This window comes from Schistocerca cancellata, chromosome 4, assembly GCF_023864275.1.
Source record: "Schistocerca cancellata isolate TAMUIC-IGC-003103 chromosome 4, iqSchCanc2.1, whole genome shotgun sequence".
NCBI classification, from domain to species: Eukaryota; Metazoa; Arthropoda; class Insecta; order Orthoptera; family Acrididae; genus Schistocerca; species Schistocerca cancellata.
The window spans coordinates 484,157,770-484,182,176 of NC_064629.1; the positions used below are offsets into that span (position 1 = coordinate 484,157,770).

Consider the following 24,407-nt stretch of genomic DNA (forward strand, 5'->3'; position numbering starts at 1 on the left):
ACCAGGGAGATGCATGTTACAATAAACGGAATGGAACAACACGATGTTGAATATTACCCAGCAACAGAATTTGTTTTCACAGGTGTGCAAAGATATGCACATTCGAAAAGAGTACATTTTTATGTCACACTAATATTTTTAATGTAGTTTTCTAAGGGTTATTCCTACATTCCCTGTTCCGCTTGACTCAAAGCCCACACACGTTTCCAGACATGCAGGTCGTATCGATACTTTTTTTATTAGCCTACTTAATGTTTATACTACTCTCAATTATAGAACGTCCCTATACAAATTCAGTGTTTGCTCTTTACAACATTCGTGTCGGAAGTTTGCAACCTATCCGAAGGTACAGGAAACAGACAGAACAAACACAGACAAAATAAGAAACAAATAAATTGTAGTTTTTGTTGTCTTTGATACTAAATGATACACGTAATAATCTCGACAGTGTTCCTATAGCAGATGCAGAGATGTCTTTTCCACGGAGAGCGGAAGGAAAGATGCAATACATAAAGAGACACACGTAACGTGGAGTCTTTGAATATTTCACAGATTGATGAAGTTACCAAGACGAGGCTTTGGGCAAATGACAAATTGCTGTTTGTACGAAAAATGAATCGATAAACTTTTTTTGACAATGATAGAGAATACGCTATCTGATCAAAAGTATCCGGATACCGCAATGTAAAGCTGAATAGACCACTAGACGTCGCGGAAGGCGGACCTGTCACTATAAAAGGAGGCAGGGAGTACTGTGTTGTCAGTAGTGAGGCAGTAACAGCAGGATGTGTGGATCAGGTGAGCTCAGTGACTTTGAACGTTGGCTAGTCATTGGGTGTCACCTGAGTAACAAATACAGGGTTATTACAAATGATTGAAGCGATTTCACAGCTCTACAACAACTTTATTATTTGAGATATTTTCACAATGCTTTGCACACACATACAAAAACTCAAAAAGGTTTTTTAGGCATTCACAAATGTTCGATATGTGCCCCTTTAGTGATTCGGCAGACATCAAGCCGATAATCAAGTTCCTCCCACACTCGGCGCAGCATGTCCCCATCAATGAGTTCGAAAGCATCATTGATGCGAGCTCGCTGTTCTGGCACGTTTCTTGGTAGAGGAGGTTTAAACACTGAATCTTTCACATAACCCCACAGAAAGAAATCGCACGGGGTTAAGTCGGGAGAGCGTGGAGGCCATGACATGAATTGCTGATCATGATCTCCACCACGACCGATCCATCGGTTTTCCAATCTCATGTTTAAGAAATGCCGAACATCATGATGAAAGTGCGGTGGAGCACCATCCTGTTGAAAGATGAAGTCGGCGCTGTCGGTCTGCAGTTGTGGCATGAGCCACGCGTGAAACTTGCCCGCACGCGTTCAACCGTTTCTTCGCTCACTGCAGGCCGACCCGTTGATTTCCCCTTACAGAGGAATCCAGAAGCTTTAAACTGCGCATACCATCGCCGAATGGAGTTAGCAGTTGGTGGATCTTTGTTGAACTTCGTCCTGAAGTGTCGTTGCACTGTTATGACTGTCTGATGTGAGTGCATTTCAAGCACGACATACGCTTTCTCGGCTCCTGTCGCCATTTTGTCTCACTGCGCTCTCGAGTACTCTGGCGGCAGAAACCTGAAGTGCGGCTTCAGCCGAACAAAACTTTATGAGTTTTTCTACGTATCTGTAGTGTGTCGTGACCATATGTCAATGAATGGAGCTACAGTGAATTTATGAAATCGCTTCAATCATTTGTAATAGCCCTGTACATCAGGGGTATTTCAGTCCTTCTTAAAGCTGCCCAGATCAACTGTTGGTGATGTGACTGTGAAATGGAAACGCAACAACCACAGCTAAACCAGGGCCAGGCAAGTACTGTCGGACAAGGATCGTCGAGCGTTGCGGATGTTGCATGAAATTAGCCGAAGGAATCGCTAGTGAGTTTCAAAGCGCAGGCAGAAACCCATTTAGCACAGTGACTGCTCGTAGGTTGTTAAAAAGAATGGGGTGCAATGGTCCAGCAGCTTCTCATAAGCCTCAAATTTCTAGAGTCAGTGCTAAGATACGCTTGAGGTGGTGTAAAGGGCGACGCCACTGAGCTGTGGATGGCTGTAAAAGAGTCATTTGGAGTGATGTATCACGCTATGCCCTGTGGAAATCCGATCAAATGGTTTGGGTTTGGCTAATGCCTCGAAAACGTTGCCTTCCACCATGTGTAGCGCCAACAATGAAGTACGGAGGGGGTGGTGTTCCGGTATGAGGGTGTTTTTCGAAATTAAGATGTGATCATATTATCCTTAAGACAGTGTACTGCGTGTTGTAGAGGTACTGTCCGGAGATGATGATCGATTGTATCGGTTTGTGCATTCTGCCATAAATCAGCATCTGCGAGGCAATAGTTTGAGGACAATAATATACGTGAAATAGACTAGCCTGCTCAGAGTCCCGATCTCGGCCCAGCAGAACACCTTTGGGACGAGTTAGAAGGTCGACTTCGCTCCAGACCCCAGCTGCCAACAGCAACATCACTACCTTCTCTGGTTTCTTCTCTTGAGGAAGAACGGGCTACCGTTCCTCTCAGACATTCAGATACCTCATTAAAATTGTTGTAGAGTCGAAGCCGTCATAAAGGCGAAGAATGGACACACTTCATACTAATGTCCACTAATATGTGTTCAGATACTTTTGAGCAGATTGTGTATATCATTGTTCCCATTTAAACTTTTCGTACAAACAGGCGCGGAACGTGTTAAACGTTTCGTCGTAATCTATGAGCACAATGAAGTGTGTCCTCCATTTTCTCGCAGACATTGTTTAACAGGGCCTAAATTCCGTTGCGCTGGAAACATTCGCTCTCTTTCTGAGCTAAAAGTTTGGGGCGAACGTGTAAAATCTGTTTCAATGTCTCAACAGTTTGTGAAGTAGTAGAAATGTATATATGCGTGAGACATCTAGGACACTCATTAAATGAGCCAAAATGCATGAGGCGTATGAGGTGGCGTATTGCTCTCTCTCTCTCTCTCTCTCTCAACCCTTTTCCTGTCTTTCTGATGTAAGCTGTCCAGGATTTTCCTATATTACATCAGGCAAACGCAAGTGTGATCCTTTAAACTACTTACATCCTTATGTAATCCGAGTTTTTGTTCGCCTGTGATGACCTCGATTTTAGGATGTTAAAGCTTACTTTTGTAACGTTGTCCTTTTTCCCAGTGACGGTGTTGCACTCTCGTTTGGGCCAAACGATCTCTGTCAATACACAGGCGTCGCAGAAACAAGGGAGTGTAAATATCACCGTCCGTTGAACTTCCGCGCGAGTCCCTTTGTCTGAGAACCACTGTAATGCCCGAAATATCAGCGCTAATGCATGGGGTAAATTTGTGACAGAGATTTGGTCAACAAACTTGCATTTTCTCTTTGTCCCACTGACGGCTCCCGGGCGCTAAAAATACCGTCGCCAAGTAAGCTGGCTCCCTAAATAGACGACATGCATCGGCATCTTCGGCCATTTGCAGGCCGGGTTTCTCGTGCAGAGGCGAGCGCAGCACACACTGCGGGTGAGTACGCGCTTTTCAGCGCAGGGAGACAGCCGCATACCGCTGACACTCTTCCGGTGTTCCCTTGCCTCTCTTTCGGTCCATACTCCGCCGCCGAAGCGGTACTCTGTCACCCGCAAAGAGAAGTGCTAAAGCATCGCCTTTGCAAGTGATTGATTTTCCGTGACGAACCACAACATGTGGAATACCTTGTTTAATATTAACCCAGCTACTGCTAAAGCAAGCAAGTAATACTTCACACACCTGCGCACTCTGCTAAACTTCTTTTTTCACAAGCTGAAAACTTTGGAGAAAATCACTCGTCCTGTGTGAGATATAATGCTGGTGATAACGAAATTTTGTTTTGTTCTGTTCATACATTTTGCACAGCAATCCGCAAAATACTTTCCATAACACAGCCTTGTAAAACAGTCACGTGTTGTATATTTCATCAACATTGCTGAACTGGAATACTGTGCTGTCTGTCGTATCTAGCAAGTGGTCTATAAACAGAATGGCGGTTACCAGTGGCAAAATGAGATATGGTACCTAGCAGTAATACTTTAAGGTTAGCGGATCTCGACGGATTAGGAAATTTCGGAGAGAAAAAACGGGAGTCAGACTCCAGTCTGCTGCACAGAGGGTTTATTCTGTGTGAAGTACAACTACTGAAAAAAGGTCTGACTAAGTGCAGAGATTATTCCACGGAGCAATCTTTAGGCAGGCGGTTACTGATAGAGCGAAGACTGTGGAAGACGGACTTTCGTTATTTAATGCTTGCGAGTTGGCAGCCGTCTTTGATTCTTTTGGATGCTGACTACTGACAGCACAGCTTCCACTCGCGCTATACTGTAAATACAACGTTACTAACTGTCCGTACCCAGTGGCACAGTATTTAAATGATTGCGTATCATTGGCTAAGCGTCCAGCAAACGCCGGAAGTTCTGGACTCAAAAGCATGAAAACCTTCATGGTTGCACTTTGTTTTCCATCTCTGAAGGTGCTTTTCTCAAAACTTTGCCCTGGCAGTGTACTTAAAGTTTTTGGCAGAAAGTATTGTGAGTTCAAGGCCCGGTCCAGCCCAGCGAGCTAAAGAATGTGCTCTGCTTTCGCTCTATCACTTTGCATACACGTGACTTGTCTTTTTATATTTTAATGTTAGTTCACCGCCAGAGGAAATTCATATAAAGTCGGTGGAAGACTGTATTTTCAACAACACGGATAAGGTGGCTGAACTGAGTTATGGACATACTGTTCCCGCGGGTAATCCACGTGAAAGACTGAAGAAAACTGAAACTACCTATGAAAACATCTATAAAGTGCGCAATATTGTGCATTCGTTCTGATTTGTACCGTCATGCGGTTCTTGCAGGGTTCTGGGCTCATTTATCCAAAAATTTCGTACGTTCTTGTGAATACGCCTGCGATAATTATCACGTTCAATCATTATCTTTCTCTTGCATGACTCCTACCCCAACAGCTGACATCCAACTCAATTTCTCCAGATGCAGGTCAGACTCAACCAACGGATTGTTCTTATCCTATACTTTCAAAATGGTTCAAATGGCTCTGAGCACTATGGGACTCAACATCTTAGGTCATAAGTCCCCTAGAACTTAGAACTACTTAAACCTAACTAACCTAAGGACATCACACACACCCATGCCCGAGGCAGGATTCGAACCTGCGACCGTAGCAATCCCGCGGTTCCGGACTGCAGCGCCAGAACCGCTAGACCACCGCGGCCGGCGCACCTATACTTTCAACCACGAGCTGTGCAACAAACCTTGCTACATGACTGCTTAAAGAAAATTCTCTGCATACATACTTTTCACCATTAGATGCTATATTTAGAATTTCTACCATCCAACAGATTGGCTGAAGCAAGATCCCAGTTCCGATAAGAACTCGCAATATGAATTAGTCTCTTACTCGAAGGAAGGGCACCCCAAAACATCGTGGAGCGCCGTGAACCCTGATTGCGTGCCTTTAATTCTTAATGAAACGCTTCACTCACCTGTTGGCTATGCGAGAGCGTAGAGCCTAAAGAAGGAACTGCCAGGGGAAAAAAGTATTGCCCGTACAACTTCACGTAACAGAATAAATGTTGCAAGGGGCCGTTCAGTTACTGCTATTCAAGATATAGCAGAAGCCAATGAACATCCTATACAGGGTGTAACGGATGTAAGTGCAGATAGCCGGCCACTGTGGCCGAGCGGTTCTAGCCGTTTCCGCCCGGAACCACGCCGCTGCTACGGCCGCTGGTTCGAATCCTGCCTCGGGCATGGATGTGTGTGATGTCCTTAGGTTTGTTAGGTTTAAGTAGTTCTAAGTGTAGGGGACCGATGACCTCAGATGTTATGCCCCATAGTGGTTAGAGCCATTTTAACAACTTTTGTAAGTGCAGATTTTTTATATGTAATATCTTAATATGTACATACACCAGTGTGTTGGTTGTCGTTACTGTATCACCAAGTGGACTACCCTTGTCTATATATGTTAACAATTTTGCGTCCACACGTCTACGCTCCAACACCTGACCATGGGAATATATGCCACGTGTACTTGGAGGTGCTACCCAGCCTAAAAACATACCACTTGTAATAACTATAATTACTAGTATGCAAATGACGTAAATACTGACTTAATGCAGTTCAGTACACCGTCCTCAGTCACCAACAAAAATAACTGCACGTATACAGGTTACACCCTCTATAACCAGTATCCAAACTAACAGCCCGAAGAAGACTTCAAAAGCGTAATGTATGCCTTGTCGAAACCTTTTATTATAATAGACGACGCCCTACGGACAAGACTTTGATGCGGAGAGTATAAAAAGAAAAGCTGGCAGATAACATGAATAGATGGCCTCTATGCTAGATGAAATTTTATTTGTACCATGGATCATTCTATACAGTCAATCCCAGCAGATATACATGAATAGGTTTGATGAGATAACCGAACCGATTAATGTCCAAAGAAACGGATATTCCGAGCTGCTAGTCATGTATTGCGTTGGAAGATTGGTAATTGTTTGGACAGCACTTACATGGTATTCATCTGGCCCAATAATTGTTCCAGTGGACGAATTACTGCAGGCGACATGTAAATATGCTACGAAGTTACTTATATCATGAGGAGTAGATGTTGATTCCTGCCAGATATTAAATGTTTCAGGCGGAAAGATCTGTGTTCCAAGGCGACAAAGCACCAGCAATGAGGCTACGTACGTAACCAAGAATGCTATGTTGTTTTTGATACATTTCAATCTCTAGAAAGGTTCATGCAAAGTGAAATAAATGTAAGGATAAAACCTTATCAAAAATTTGAAAAGTAATAAAAAATGGTGTCATGTTCAAGTGTTCTCACCTTTATTATTTCGTAGGTGGCCAGAAATTTAGTAACAATATTCTGGGTGGTAATGAATGGGGCAAATTGTTGGAAAAAATCCCTGGGAGGACAAGGAACGTATCAAATCTCATGAACATATGTTCGTAATGCATGATCTCTATGCTAAAGGCAGTTTCTTCATACAGTGTAACACCCTCTATAATAAATTCGACAACGGCAAACGTGTATGTCCACTGGGATTGACTGTGTAGGGTGATTCATAGTATGAATAAAATGTCGTCTATCATGGAGGCTATATATTTTCAGAAATACACTCCTGTTCAGGGAAAACAGAACATCTTGAACGACTAGAGATAGATTAATATTCACAAGACGTGAACATTAGTATGTTCTGCAGAAATGATTAGCATTCAGTCACCTCGGTTCAGCATGAGTTCTATTGCCTAGTAGGCATAGGGTCCGCCATGGTCCCTGATAAATTGTTCCAAGCGGGATGGCATCGACCCATATAAGGCGCAAGTGGTGTCCTGTAGTATAGCCATCCATGTTGCATTCACCTGGTTCCAAAGTTCGTCTGTGGTGGTTGGCACTGGGCCACACTGCTGCACCCGTCGTTTCACCACATTCCACACATTTTCTATTGGCGACAAGTCTGCTGATCTGACGGGCCAGGGCAAAAGGCTGACATCTTGTGACAACAAGAGGGCAATTGGTCGTGAAGCAACATGTGGTCGTGCATTGTCTTGCTGAAAAATGGCGTCTGGGGTGTTGTTCAGAAAGGGTATGGCTACGGGTCGCAGGATGTCAGTCACGTTGGTCACAGTGGTCAAAGTCCGTGGACACGCACCAACTATGATTTGTGGTTGACCCAACAGCACGCCACACGATAAGGCCTTGAGTTGGCGCTGTATGTCTTGTGCCAATGGTGGAATCTTTGTGATGTCGCTCCCCCTGTCTGCTGCGAACCAAAATGCGGCCCTCATTTTCAAACAAACAGAACCTGGATTCGTCCGAAAACACTATCTGATGCTATTCCTGTCCCCATGAACGTCGTTCCGTACATCATTGCTGTCTAGATGTTTCTGCACATTTGTCAAAGATAGGCAGAGAAGTGGACGGCGCGCACGTAACCCATGCTGTAAAAAACGGCGACGGACGTCGCCCCTGATAGTGTATGACGTGTTAGACTGTTGCACTGTTGCGTCAATGCCGAGAAGGACGCCGATCTGTCCTGCAATGCCATTCGGATGAAGTGTCAATCATCTCGGAGGGTTGTCTAGGTAGTGCGACCTGACCCATCTCGTCGTGTTCTACGGCCTTCCGTGAACCATTCGGCACACACCGGTTTCACCGTCGAAACACTTCATCCCACAAGAGTCCGGCCCCGGTAGCTGAGTGGTCAGCGTGACGGAATGTCAATCCTAAGGTCCCGGGTTAGATTCCCGGCTGGGTCGGAGATTTTCTCCGCTCAGGGACTGGGTGTTGTGTTGTCCTAATCATTATCATTTCATCACCGTCGACTCGCAGGTCGCCGAAGTGGCGTCAACTTGAAAGACCTGCACCAGGCGAACGGTCTACCGGACGGGAGGCCCTAGCCACACGACATTTCATTTTCATTTCATCCCACAAGAGCAGCTTCCCGAATGGATGCATCACATTCTCTCATGCCAATAAATGCGCCCTCTTTCAAGCTCACTGATTTGACGGTACAGTTCACGCATAGGTCTGCGAGGCATCCTGCACGTCTGCTCAAAACACACAGATCCATTGCCTTCGGTTTATAGCGACATCCCGCATATGTCTGCGAGGCATTCTGCACGTCTGCTCAAGTCACACTGATCCACTATCTTCAGTTTACAGCGACAACGAGAGCCGCAGGCACATTTTACCAGTAGGTGGTGTTGCGCCGCGATATCGATGTTGACCTTGAATCCGGGGGCCGACATGGTTCAAATGCTAATCATTTCTGCAGAACGTACTAATGTACATGTCCTGTAACATGAACGTCCTATCTCTAGTCGTTCAAGGTGTTCTGTTTTTTCTGAACGTGAATGTATGGTCATTAAACCTTACTTCTTTCTTGTCCTCTCAAAGTCGTCTCCAGCAGTTTACCCCCATTGTTCATAATAACTCTTTATAATACATACTTGACAAAAATAATCACATTTCTGATTGTTCTTTGCCATATTTAAAATAACGGGTCGCCCTAGAGTAACTGAACTGGGGAGAGCGGAAGTCACCGTAATTTAAACAAAATGATGGCGAGACGGACGCGCAGAATTGCAGAGGTGTTTTGCTGATGATGACAAGCTGCAGGATCGTGGAGCAAATTTATGTTGAAATTTTTTAGCTTTAGTTCAGGTTTTAACAACTCCTTTGCAAAAATAGACCTACATCCGAAAGCCACTACATTAAGAAATTCAATCGCTTTTTCCTGCATTCAGTATTCGGATCACACAGTTAGTCACACGGAGTGCATCATGTGATTCTTTGGCTATTTAATTTAATATTTGTGTGTCAAAATGTTGATCTTTGTTAATGAAGTACCATCATAAAGAAAACTAGCTGGCAATACTGCAGCCATGTTTGATACTTAGCACCGTACGCGCAGATGCAGCTGCTGTGCATTGTGAGAGCTTTAAGTGGCCAGAATTGTCAAATACCACTGGCAAGCATCAGTGCATCTACTCACAATTTTTCCAAACATTTTTAATTTACACTTCATTCTGGTTTTCAGATGCTTCTTAATTTTGATGTACTCAGCAGAGCTATCTGTTTCCGTAATTTATTCCTTATATTGGAAGTGCAACGACATTTCTGGAGTGCTTTATAACGCTTGGCAGTCCCGTATTGTTCTTCGAAACGCGGCTCCGTCCATCGTTGCAGATACACAATGGATCTGAGCTATTAGCTCTTTCACATTGTAAGCCGCAGTGACAAAAAGCTGTTGGTTCGTGCGGTCAGAAAGAGAGAGAGAGAGAAAAAAAGAAGAGTGCCACGAAGCGAATCTTAAGGCCATTAAACGCGATTGACCTCCATGTTCTATCCATCTCGGTGGGGAGGCTCATCTCAAATACTGCGGCACACATCTCCCGGAGTGTGTTGAGGCATGTGATCTTGAACTGAAATATCTTCAAGTAATTTGAACCTCAACTGCGGATCTCAACCACCAGTATCATGGACAAATTAGCGTCTTCGAGCAGTTCAGGTCAGCATTTCACAAAATAAAACCCACTGAATATTCAAGGTGGCACATTATGCATTGAATAGTACAAAAGGAAATGAACATAGAAGATGCAAAAATGAAATTTATTCATTTTCAAAGTAATCGTCATTGGCAACACTGCACTTTCGAGAACGCCTGAAAGTATGCTGAAAACTGCCAACGAAAGATTCTTACCGAATCAATAGTCAGATGTCTGCAAAATGTACATCTGTGAGGATTCTCTTGCCATGAGAGAATGAAAACAGTCAACAGATACTAGCTCTCGGGCTACAGCATAAGTTTCTGAACAGCTAATGCCGTCGGTCGCAGGTTCGAATCCTGCCTCGGGCATGGATGTGTGTGATGTCCTTAGGTTAGTTAGGTTTAAGTAGTTCTAAGTTCTATGGGACTGATGACCACAGATGTTAAGTCCCATAGTGCTCAGAGCCATTTGAACCAAGCTAATGCAGTGCTTAATCAAAGAGGCGGTCTGTTGCATCGCAGGGTGCGACCGGCCACTGTCGCTTTGCAGACTTCACTTTCTAGTCCTGTACGACTCTGGTCGAATAATCTGGACACACAGTTGCAACCATTTCAAAAAGGCCCCGTAGAAAGGACACTCATAGTTTGATTTACTGCAACTGCAATCGTCGGGCACACGTGGCAATGAAATCTCCGCCTTTGTTGCCGTCAGCTCGTCAGTCAGTTTGTACGGCAAAAATAGGAAACACGTTTTTTGTTTTACCACAACCTTTTTCAATGATATTCCAACATTTAATGCGTTTCCATGGTGATTTTTTCCAATATTGCCGTTAATGCACTGCTCCAATGCAGTATGAAGCAAACCCTGCATCAGCTTAATACAGTAGACGGCATGTACTGTCCTACTTACGCCTCTCTCCATTAACAAAACGTACACTTGCTTTCAACGCTCTTACCAGCTAAATATTGGTACGTTACCCGAAACTTTTGGACCCATCTTGCAAAGATGTTAACATGTCAAGAAGTGCTAATCAAATGAGAAGGAAATTTTTAAAAAATTGAAAAAAGGTCAAATGTTTTGTGAAATGTTTTTTGTAAAAGTGAGAAATAAAATAAGTTAGAGAAACATTTGAGGCGCTTATGAATGATGATCGAATTCATCTGCAGCAAAGAAAGTGCAGGATCAGAATGTGCATTTACTTCCTGATATTTGGATCCCCTACTGAAAATTTTTTTAGACTGAAAGGTTGTTGAAACTTTTTTAAATCTTCTGGCATAGATGATAGAAATATGTTAGGGCCACACAACAGCAAACTCCACAGTCTACATAATCCAACAGACAAGTATCCTACGCTGCTCCTTAAAATTTTAAGATTATGAGTTCAATATTAAAATTAAATCCAGGTCACGTTTATGAAAAATTGGCGGAGAACTGCAAAACTTCGACTCGAAGACAGCTTGAGAACTGGACTGTAAATGGACATAAGAACCGGAACTTGGTGGACGACCCCAACAAGACGATTCACAGATACAGCCTCTCCTCGAACAGTTTCAGGACGAGTGGTGGTAGATGTAAGCAGCTAATGAACAAATGCGGCCTATCGGACAGTTCTGAATGTGAGAGCGGAAAAATCCAAACGATTTGTGTGTGAACTGCATGGCTATCAGGGTGATCTGGAGGACATACACAGACTCTCCGACTCAGCCACAGAGTGTCTCAAGAATATTTATATTGTTATATAGTTTTATAAGAAAATATGTAATGAATACTGAACTCAGTGTACAGCGATCAGAACGTTTTAGTTAATGTATTATGTGATGAAAGCCTCAAAAGCTAAACGAGTATGTGTTGTTGTTGTCTTCAGTCCTGAGACTGGTTTGATGCAGCTCTCCATGCTACTCTATCCTGTGCAAGCTTCTTCATCTCACAGTACCTACTGCAACCTACATCCTTTTGAATCTGCTTCGTGTATACATCTCTTGGTTTCCCTCTACGATTTTTACCCTCCACGCTGCCCTCCAATGCTAAATTTGTGATCCCTTGATGCCTCAGAACATGTCCTACCAACCGGTCCCTTCGTCTTGTCAAGTTGTGCCACAAACACCTCTTCTCCCCAATTCTATTCAATACCTCCTCATTAGTTGCGTGATCTACCCATCTAATTTTCAGCATTCTTCTGTAGCACCACATTTCAAAAGCTTCTATTCTCTTCTTATCCAAACTATTTATCGTCCACGTTTCACTTCCATACATGGCTACGCTCCATACAAATACTTTCAGAAACGACTTCCTGATACTTAAATCTATACTCGATGTTAACAAAGTTCTGTTCTTCAGAAACGCTTTGCTTGCCATTGCCAGTCTATATTTTATATCCTCTCTACTTCGACCATCATCAGTTATTTTGCTCCCCAAATAGCAAAACTCCTTTACTACTTTAAGTGTCTCATTTCCTAATCTAATTCCCTCAGCATCACCCGACTTAATTCGGCTACATTCCATTATCCTCGTTTTGCTTTTGTTGATGTTCATCTTATATCCTCCTTTCAAGACACTGTCCATTCCGTTCAACTGCTCTTCCAAGTCCTCTGCTGTCTCTGACAGAATTACAATGTCATCGGCAAACCTCAAAGTTTTTATTTCTTCTCCGTGGATTTTAATACCTACTCCGAATTTTTCTTTTGTTTCCTTTACTGCTTGCTCATCATACAGATTGAATAACATCGGCGAGAGGCTACAACCCTGTCTCACTCCCTTCCCAACCGCTGCTTCCCTTTCATGCCCCTCGACTCTTATAACTGCCATCTGGTTTCTGTACAAATTGTAAATAGCCTTTCGCTCCGTGTATTTTACCCCTGCCACCTTCAGAATTTGAAAGAGAGTATTCCAGTCAACATTGTCGAAAGCTTTCTCTAAGTCTACAAATGCTAGAAACGTAGGTTTGTCTTTCCTTAATCTATTTTCTAAGATAAGTCGTAGGGTCAGTATTGCCTCACGTGTTCCAACATTTCTGCGGAATCCAAACTGATCTTCCCCGAGGTCGGCTTCTACCAGTTTTTCCATTCGTCTGTAAAGAATTCGCGTTAGTATTTTGCAGCTGTGACTTATTAAACTGATAGTTCGGTAATTTTCACATCTGTTAACACCTGCTTTCTTTGGGATTGGAATTATTATATTTTTCTTGAAGTCTGAGGGTATTTCGCCTGTCTCATACATCTTGCTCACCAGATGGTAGAGTTTTGTCAGGACTGGCTCTCCCAAGGCCGTCAGTAGTTCCAATGAAATGTCGTCTACTCCCGGGGCCTTGTTTCGACTCAGGTCTTTCAGTGCTCTGTCAAACTCTTCACGCAGTATCGTATCTCCCATTTCATCTTCATCTACATCCTCTCCCATTTCCATAATATTGTCCTCAAGTACATCGCCCTTGTATAGATCCTCTATATACTCCTTCCACCTTTCTGCTTTCCCTTCCTTGCTTAGAACTGGGTTTCCATCTCAGCTCTTGATATTCATACAAGTGGTTGGTTCTTTTCTCCAAAGGTCTCTTTAATTTTCCTGTAGGCAGTATCTATCTTACCCTAGTGAGATAAGCCTCTACATCCTTACATTTGTCCTCTAGCCATCCCTGCTTAGCCATTTTGCACTTCCTGTCGATCTTATTGGTCAGACGTTTGTATTCCTTTTTGCCTTCTTCATTTACTGCGTTTTTATATTTTCTCCTTTCATCAATTAAATTCAATATTTCTTCTGTTACCCAAGGATTTCTAATAGCCCTCGTCTTTTTACCTACTTGATCCTCTGCTGCCGTCACTACTTCATCCCTCAAAGCTACCCATTCTTCTTCTACTGTATTTCTTTCCCCCATTCCTGTCAATTGTTCCCTTATGCTCTCCCTGAAACTCTGTACAACCTCTGGTTCTTTCAGTTTATCCAGGTCCCATCTCCTTAACTTCCCACCTTTTTGCAGTTTCTTCAGTTTTAATCTACAGTTCATAACCAATAGATTGTGGTCAGAGTCCACATCTGCCCCTGGAAATGTCTTACAATTTAAAATCTGGTTCCTAAATCTCTGTCTTACCATTATATAATCTATCTGATACCTTCTAGTATCGCCATGATTCTTCCATGTATACAACCTTCTTTTATGATTCTTGAACCAAGTGTTAACTATGATTAAGTTATGCTCTGTGCAAAATTCTACCAGATGGCTTCCCCTTTCATTTCTCTCCCCCAATCCATATTCACCCACTATATTTCCTTCACTCCCTTTTCCTACTCCCGAATTCCAGTCACCAATGACTATTAAATTTTCGTCTCCCTTCACTACCTGAATAATTTCTTTTATTTCATCATACATTTCATCAATTTCTTCATCATCTGCAGAGCCAGTTGGCAATAAACTTCTACTATTGTAGTAGGCATGGGCTTTGTGTCTATCTTGGCCACAATAATGCGTTCACTATGCTGTTTGTAGTAGCTTACCCGCACTCCTATCTTTTTATTCATTATTAAACCTACTCCTGCAATACCCCTATTTGATTTTGTATTTATAACCCTGTATTCACCTGACCAAAAGTCTTGTTGCTCCTGCCACCGAACTTCATTATTCCCACTATATCTAACGTCAACCTATCCATTTCCCTTTTTAAATTTTCTTACCTACCTGCCCGATTAAGGGATCTGACATTCCACGCTCCGATCCATAGAACGCCAGTTTTCTTTCTCCTGATAACGACGTCCTCTTGAGTAGTACCCGCCCGGAGATCCGAATGGGGGACTATTTTACCTCCGGAATATTTTACCCAAGAGGACGCCATCATCATTTAACCATACAGTAAAGCTGCATGCCCTCGGGAAAAATTACGGCTATAGTTTCCCCTTGCTTTCAGCCGTTCGCAGTAAGTAAATAAATAAACTGAACGTTAAATTGTCAATCGGCACCTCATTAGTTGTATGTGATTTCGAGCATCATTCAAAAGCGCATCAAATGTTTCTTTAACCTGTTTTATTTCTAGAATGAGATTTTCACTCTGGAGCGGAGTGTGCGCTGATATGAAACGTTCCTGGCAGATTAAAACTGTGTGCTCGACCGAGACTCGAACTCGGGACCTTTGCCTTTCGCGGGCAAGTGCTCTACCACTGAGCTACCGAAGCACGACTCACGCCCGGTCTCACAGCTTCACTTCTGCCAGTATCTCGTCTCCTACCTTCCAAACTTTACAGAAGCACTCCTGCGAACCTTGCAGAACTAGCACTCCTGAAAGAAAGGATATTGCGGAGACATGGCTTAGCCACAGCCTGGGGGATGTTTCCAGAATGAGATTTTCACTCTGCAGCGGAGTGTGCGCTGATATGAAACGTTCCTGGCAGATTAAAACTGTGTGCCCGACCGAGACTCGAACTCGGGACCTTTGCCTTTCGCGGGCAAGTGCTCTACCAACTGAGCTACCGAAGCACGACTCACGCCCGGTCTCACAGCTTCACTTCTGCCAGTATCTCGTCTCCTACCTTCCAAACTTTACAGAAGCTCTCCTGCGAACCTTGCAGAACTAGCACTCCTGAAAGAAAGGATATTGCGGAGACATGGCTTAGCCACAGCCTGGGGGATGTTTCCAGAATGAGATTTTCACTCTGCAGCGGAGAGTGCGCTGATATGAAACGTTCCTGGCAGATTAAAACTGTGTGCCCGACCGAGACTCGAACTCGGGACCTTTGCCTTTCGCGGGCAAGTGCTCTACCAACTGAGCTACCGAAGCACGACTCACGCCCGGTCTCACAGCTTCACTTCTGCCAGTATCTCGTCTCCTACCTTCCAAACTTTACAGAAGCTCTCCTGCGAACCTTGCAGAACTAGCACTCCTGAAAGAAAGGATATTGCGGAGACATGGCTTAGCCACAGCCTGGGGGATGTTTCCAGAATGAGATTTTCACTCTGCAGCGGAGTGTGCGCTGATATGAAACGTTCCTGGCAGATTAAAACTGTGTGCCCGACCGAGACTCGAACTCGGGACCTTTGCCTTTCGCGGGCAAGTGCTCTACCAACTGAGCTACCGAAGCACGACTCACGCCCGGTCTCACAGCTTCACTTCTGCCAGTATCTCGTCTCCTACCTTCCAAACTTTACAGAAGCTCTCCTGCGAACCTTGCAGAACTGGCACTCCTGAAAGAAAGGATATTGCGGAGACATGGCTTAGCCACAGCCTGGGGGATGTTTCCAGAATGAGATTTTCACTCTGCAGCGGAGTGTGCGCTGATATGAAACGTTCCTGGCAGATTAAAACTGTGTGCCCGACCGAGACTCGAACTCGGGACCTTTGCCTTTCGCGGGCAAGTGCTCTACCAACTGAGCTACCGAAGCACGACTCACGCCCGGTCTCACAGCTTCACTTCTGCCAGTATCTCGTCTCCTACCTTCCAAACTTTACAGAAGCTCTCCTGCGAACCTTGCAGAACTAGCACTCCTGAAAGAAAGGATATTGCGGAGACATGGCTTAGCCACAGCCTGGGGGATGTTTCCAGAATGAGATTTTGACTCTGCAGCGGAGTGTGCGCTGATATGAAACGTTCCTGGCAGATTAAAACTGTGTGCCCGACCGAGACTCGAACTCGGGACCTTTGCCCGCGAAAGGCAAAGGTGCCGAGTTCGAGTCTCGGTCGGGCACACAGTTTTAATCTGCCAGGAATGTTTTATTTCTTATTTTTAGACAAAACATTTGGCAGTCTTTTTAAATTTTTGTTTATTCAAGTTTTGCTCAGAAAGCATGACCTTTTTGACAACTCGTTTGCTTCCCTAACGCCTTTTGTTTCCGCTATGTCCCGAATTTAGTACCTGATTAAAAGGAAGCCATTTTCACAGCTAAATATCACATCATTGTAACTTCTTGTGTGCAAAATTACATATACTTTGAAAAGATGAACTTTTTGACATTTCATTTACATAGCTAAATGCAGCTGTCAGTGAAATGTTTAAATTTTCAGTCAGTTCACTAATTAAGTTTTTCTTGAATGCCCTGATTATTTTCGAGCAATTGAATTTTCTTATAAAGTTTAACTACACGCTGGTAAATTTGGTAGCCCATTTCTCCATTTCCCACCCTTCGTTTGGCAGCGCAAATTCAGATAAAAGCCCATTGTGTAATTCCTAGGGGGTCTCGTTCTCGCTTTGCTCAAACATTTGGCCAAAAAGTTTGGCTATAGCGGGACTTAGGGCCAAGGAGTTCCTCACAGACCTGGAATTTCCCGTGGTGAGTGTTACGGTAAGAAGAAAGGCGTGAGGCAGCAGGATCGGCCAGAGTGGACGTCACGGGCCCAGGTGGGCGGCGAGTGGCCGCCGCTGGCAATGAACCCGCGGCCTTGTCGCCAAGCGACGCGGAAGCAGCAGCTTCGCACCTTCTGGACATTTCTGACCGATCCATGGTCATCCGCAGCAGCTTTTGTCGTCAAACGCATCTCTGGTCGCTCAAGACACCGACTTGGATACTCGCCCTTCAGCTGTTCTGCTGTTGTTTCCTGACATTCAGCGCCACGTCGTCGTCAGCGATATTAACGGGTATATAAAAATGGCTGTAACTACACGTAATCTCAGTAGCTGCATCGTACCGATGTCTACACGGTCTAGGATTCTTACTGCAGCGATTTTAAAACACCATTCTCAATCCCCAAATATTTCTTGCTTTGGACTGAATACGTGATTATGACGTGTACCGCCTTAGCCTTTACTAAAATTCTTATGTTCTCAAAGTAGAGGCCTAACTTCCAGATATTATTAAATTTAAAGATGCACGTATCGTCCACATTATTGTCGTCTTCCTCATAATACCCACAGTTTTAATTTCACTGTCGTTTACTTTCACCAATGCCCTCATTTTTTCCTCCCGCCCCCCTTCTAATTATAAATACACTTTTGAGCAGTAAAACAGAAACACAGTGAAGGCAGCATCCAAAAATCGTCATTTTGGCTCCTTCTACATTGTGGAAACATTCCGCAGTGGGTTTTCATTCAGAAGCGGCAGTTGACTGTTAGTAGTTTGTGAGAATATTGTGTTATGTATTTTGTAAGAACGAGAAACTTCTGCCAGCCGAGACATGCCGACAGGAGAATGGCCAACGATAACACTGGGCACACGAGAGGCGCCACGTCATACCTTTAGACAAGTTCTGTCTCTCCTTGCAATACATCGGTGGACGTATCCGTGTGTAGAGGCTCAGAGAACGAACTTCAGTTTGCGTTCTTCATCGTCATGCACTATGTGATCAAAAGTATGCGGACACCCACAAAAACATACGTTTTTCATATTAGATGCATTGAGCTGCCACCTACTGCCAGGTACTCCCTATCAGCGATCTCAGTAGTCATTAGTCATCGTGAGAGAACAGAATAGGGCGCTCCGCGGAATTCAAGGACTTCGAACGTGGTAAGGTGATTGGGTGTCACTTGTGTCATACGTCTGTACGCGAGATTTCCACACTCCTAAACAACCCTAGTTCCACTGTTTCCGATGTGATAGTGAAGTGGAAAAGCGAAGGGACACGTACAGCACAAAAGCGTACAGGTCAACCTCGTTGTTGACTGACAGAGACCGCCGACAGTTGAACGGGGTCGTAATGGGTAATAGGCAGACACCTATCGAGACCATTACATAGGAATTCTAAACTCCATCAGGATCCACTGCAAGTACTATGACACTTAGGCGTGAGGTGAGAAAACTTGGATTTCATGGTCGAACGGCTGTTCCTAAGTCACACATCACGCCGGTAAATGTCAAACGACGCCTCCCTTGGTGAAAGGAGCGTAAACATTGGACGATTGAACAGTGGAAAAACATTGTGTGGAGTGACGAATCACGGTACACCATGCTTCGATCCGATGACAGGGTGTGCGTATGGCGAATGCGCAGTGAACGTCATCTGCCAGCGTATGCAATGCCAACAGTAAAATTCGGAGGCGGTGGTGTTATAGTGTGGTCGCGTTTGTCATGGAGGGGGCTTGTACCCCTTATTATTTTGCGTGGCACTATCACAGCACAGGCCTACGTTGATATTTTACGAACCTTCTTGCCTCCCACTGTTGAAGAGCAGTTCGGGGATGGCGATTGCATCTTTAAACACGATCGAGCACCTGTTCACAATGCACGACCTGTGGCGGAGTGGTTACACGACAATAACATCCCTGTAATGGACTGGCCTGCACAGAGTCCTTACCTGAATCCTATAGAACATCTTTGGGGATCCCGGCGGAGGTTCGAGCCCTCCCTCTGGCATGGGTGTGTGTGTTTGTCCTTAGGATAATTTAGTTTAAGTAGTGTGTAAGCTTAGGGACTGATGACCTTAGCAGTTGTCCCATAAGATTCCACACACATTTGAACATCTTTGGGATGTTTTGGAACGCCGACTTCGTGCGAGGCCTCACCGACCGACATCGATACCTCTCCTCAGTGCAGCATTCCGTGAAGAATGGGCTGCCACTCTCCAAGCACCTGACCGAACGTATGCCTGCGAGAGTGGAAGCTGTCATCAAGGCCAAGGGTGGGCCAACACCATATTGAATTCCAGTATTACCGATGGAGGGCGCCACGAACTTGTGAGTCATTTTCAGCCATGTCTCCGGATACTTTTGATCGCATAGTGTATCAGCCCAGTACCTGGCGTGTTGGTATGACGTGCCATTGTGTACACAGCACGATCACCCCAGGTTCGCCTAGCCGGTAATTTGGACAGCATCCGTTACCCTTCAGACGTATTTAGGCTAGTGGCTATACCCTGTCTTCGAGGTTTCAGTGATGATCTCTTTCAACAAGATAACGCAAGACCGTTTGTTGCCCTTGCTGTCGTAGCCTACCTCGGCTGTTGCCCTGGCCAGTACGTTCTCCCATCTCTCAATCCATTGAAAACATCTGCTAATGGGTTGCAGTTAGACTGGCAGGCCTCTATTCGCCAGCCACTACGCTTGATGAAACCTGGCATAAAGTCGACGCAGCATGGAATGACATACTTGAATCAGTCATCTGATCTCATGTCGACTCCATACACAGCCGGGTTAGAGCCATGTTTCTGCCAGAAATAGCAGTTATGGATACAAATTTCACACCCTGTATACCTCCAGGCCTACAAGTTTAATCATGTATTTTTCGTACTCTATGAACAACAAATAAAATTCGCTGTTGTTTTCTGTTCGTCCTGGTGTTGAAACTTTAATGGCTAGCAGTGTACTTATTCTTCCGTCCTCCTCCCTTTTTTATCATTTCTCTATTACCTTCAACATTTCTTCTTCATCCTACTGCTACCCACGCTGCAATTTTCTCCACTGCCTTTGCAAATAAGTAGTTCACCTCCCACAAATTTTCTTGTCTCACGTGCTCTTCCTACCATGTCTCTCACCTCGAGCCCACTCAGTATTATCGCTCGTTTGCTCCATTTTGCCCCAAAGCTCTTTTTATCCTCATTTTTTATACTAGACCTTCTAATTCTTGTTTTATTTTCGTTGGTGGGTACTTTGTTTCATTTCAGTATTCTATGTTTGGAATCCAACTGTAACTACAGTATGGTACAGCCTTAACGATTCCTACTGAGGTTTTGTTTATTGAAAGTCTTCAAAGTCACGCTGTGATGCAAACATCCAAACATCGTGAGAGACTGCAGATCTCCCAAAACCAGCAGTAACAGGTGTCAGAAGAAGAATTTGGTAAGAATCTTCCTTCGGAGTGATATCTTTTAAGACAATGTAGTCTACTTCATCCACCCCGTTGGTTGAGAATAAATTAGCATTATACATGTATAACTACTCTTCACTGAGGAAGCATGCAAACAAATTGAATATTTTTCGCTAGAGTGCGTCCTGGCAAGGTAAATTAGATTTTCTGGAATTTGGCACCATGAATATCGACGTAGAGTTTACCACCCCACGGAAACCAAGATCATTGCAGTTCAAGCAGAATTAGGGTGGTCTAGAATGGTGCTTCGAATTTCCTGCAGCCTGTTTGAAGTAGCCATTCACGCATTTGCCTAAAAAGGCTCTAATTACCTAAATCGTTGTGGCTAGATGTATATTTGAACGTTAAACCTCCTGCGCCATCTAGCCCAGTACGAAATATCAAAGCATCCAAACAGGGTATTTCCAAAGCGCTTGTACAGGCAATTAGTTTTCTGGCAACGTTTTCTGAGTCTATTCATAGCTTCCTGTTAACTATTTCACTGCAGCTCTTTTTAATTGTGGAATAAGCTACTCAAAAACAGCGATATTATCATATTATAACAAGAACTGATTTTCGTCGGTGATAACCCTGTGACATATGGGTTGTTGGCGAAAATCTGGGAAGCAGTTGCCATCTACTAAACTGATGAAATCTCTTTTGTCTGCGTAGCTCCACAGCACAAGAATATGTCTTGACGTTCATTCATAACGTTTTACTGGCCGCATCTGACAAATCCACTTCAGCTTAATGTGTATGATGATATGAGATGCTATTCCACGTGCACACGTGCTTGCACATAAACGTATTTTAACTCATGTTGTCATTAAGATATGAATCGAGTCACCCACATCGTATGTAAAGACACTCATAGCAATAAAACTTACACTTTCACGACGACCATTAGCAAAATCTTCTTCTGTTTTCCATCGACAAATATTTCGTGTATACGTTCTCTTCTTTTAATCTTGAGTATTTGGAATCTGTGACGAGGCAAGGTACGAGTCTGACCGAGAGTTGAAGAAATGGTGCGACGTGGCTGCACTGCACTCACGCTGTGAAATTCTATACAAACGCTGTGAAATTATTCCAATATTAGACACCTTCCGCAATAGTAACCGATACAGAGAGGACAGATAAAGTATTAGCGTATATTCTCGACCCGTTTCGAGGCACGCGGCATACAGGTCCGAGCGACGTAATAAGGAATGTGTGTGTAATGGAGCGCTGGTTGCATTCCTACGTTTACCTTCGCCTGCACCGTAGCTTGTCATTGACTAACCAAGTGTAGAACGTGACGTCGAAAGCGATGTGAGCGCCGTTCTCCGTCCGCGGCGCCTTGGCGAAACCTTACGTCTCCCACCTTCCAGCTATTGCGACCCGACCCAACAATATTGTAGCGAAGCAGCAGCCATAGCTCCGTTGTTGAAAGCGAACGAACTGTGCTGGTGGCAGCTGTGTAAATCAAGCGCAGTGTTATCACATAAACCTTGTCAAAGATAAGCGTTTGTTTGGAAATGTTTGGTTCGCAACAGTGCGACCGAAAAGTCGCGCACATAAATATACATGTGTCTGTAAATTTGAGTTGCATTGCATTCGTCCGATTCAAGATAACTCCGCAGGCATTGCCGACAACAAACGAAAATGCCAATGTAACTGGTACATGTCACATGATGTCTGTAATACTGCGCAGTTCATTACTTAGTAAACATGTCGTATCCGCATGAGCAACGCGTTTCCATTCCTGAACAGTACTGTGACAGTCGTTCGCATGCACATGTTGTAGACGCATTTCGCGGGAAATATCCAAATGCCGAAATGCTGAAAAATTCAACAATAACGGTACTAATCGCCCATATCGGGGGATACGTTTCAATTGCATCCAAGGATAGAACCAGTTGATGGGTCAGTCTGATGGACGCTAAACTTGCTAAGGTGAGTGATGTGACATTGTGTTCGCCTTCGAAAAGCTGGACTAACTATGTAATCTCATATTGCGTGTGGTAGCGCTCAGAAAGCTATCCAGATGTTAAAATTTCGTGCAGATGTGCAGCAACTGAAGGCGCCAGATAAAAAAAGCGTGTAGCATACTGTGGGCTAGATTGTTTCGATCATTTGTTGACATTTATGGAATCGCAGAACTGGACCATATTTCCATCACTCATGAGACGTGTTTTCACCTCAGTGGGTACGTGAATAATCAAAATACCAGAATGCGACCAACTGAAAATGCACAAGTCTTTCATGAAAACATCTCGTACTGTCAGAAAATTTTCTTTGAAAGTACAGTGAACATTTCTGTGTACCAAGACATCATTACACCGTTTATTTAGCTTCTTGAGGCAGATGAACGTTATTGTTGGTAGCAGCAGAAAGGTGCCACGCGACACACGTCTGTTTTTGATGTGCGCGCGTTTCGATTACTTGTCTAACGCTAGTTACACGGCGGCTGAGAAGGAAATTACACTGCGATGACAGTTTACATTTGTAGTCTCGGACGGAGGAAAGAGTTATCTATGTAACTAGGTACTTGAAAAGGTGACTGGCCGGATGACTTTCTCTCGATAGTAATGACTGCGATTGATAAGAAAAGCAAGGCCAAGAAATTTGGGGATTTTAGGACCTTAGGTTTGATTTGCCATGCAGCCAAAGTTCCACTAAGGGCGATTTTTTTGGAAATTGGTGGTAAGTCCTATGGGACCAAACTGCTGAGGCCATCGGTCCTAGGGCTACACACTACATAATCTAACTTAAACTAACTTACGCTAAGGACAACACACACACCCATGTCCGAGGGAGAACTCGAACCTCCGACTGGGGGAGCCGCGCGAACCGTGGCAAGGCGCCGTCAGACAGCGCGGCTACTCCGGGAAAGGCACTAAAGATGCAATTGGACTGTTGAGAATTATACACTGAAGAGCCAAAGAAACTGGTATAGGTATGCATATTCAAATACAGAGATATATAAACGATCAGAATTCGGCGCTGCGGTCGGCGACGCTATATAGGACAAGTGTCTGGCGCAGTTGTTAGATCGGTTTCTGCTGCTACAATGGCAGGTTATCAGTATTTAAGTGGGTAGGAACGTGGTGTTATAGCTGGTGCACGGGCGATGGGACACAGAATCTTTGAGGCAGCGATGATTCCCGTATCAGGAATCCGGTAAAACATCAAATCTCCGACATCGCTGCGGCCGGAAAAAGATACTGCAAGAATGGGACCAACGACGTCTGAAGCGAGTCTTTCAACGTGACAGAAGTGCAACCCTTTTGCAAATAGCTGCAGATTTCAATGCTGGGCCATCAAAATGTGTCAGTGTGCGAACCGGTCAACGAAACATCATCGATATTGGCTTTCGGAGCCGAAGGCCCACTCGTGTGCCCTTGATGACTGCGCGACACAAAGCTTTACGCCCCACCTGGGTCCATCAACATCGACATTGGACTGTTGATGACTGGGAACATGTTGCCTGGTCGGACGAGTCTCATTTCAAATTGTATTGAGCGGGTGGACCTGTATGGGTACGGAGACAACCTCATGAATCCATGGACCCTGCATGTCAGGAGGGAAATTTTCGAGCTGGTGGAGACTCTGTAATGGTGAGGGGCGTGTGCAAAAAATGGTTCAAATGGTTCTGAGCACT

The 24,407-nt window shown here is 44.3% G+C and overlaps 1 protein-coding gene across 2 annotated transcripts in view; it reads left to right on the plus strand.

Annotated features, from left to right (window-relative positions):
- LOC126183885 (chloride channel protein 2) overlaps window positions 1-24,407 on the plus strand; it is a 523,840-nt gene that overhangs the window by 155,820 nt on the left and 343,613 nt on the right. Inside the window, exon 1 of one of the 2 annotated variants that reach the window (XM_049926193.1) lies at window positions 3,524-3,558. The exons of the other annotated variant lie outside the window; for it this stretch is intronic. The gene's annotated coding sequence lies outside the window, so the exon portion shown is untranslated. Of the gene's footprint in view, window positions 1-3,523; window positions 3,559-24,407 lie in introns of those variants that run through there. 2 annotated transcript variants of the gene reach the window in all.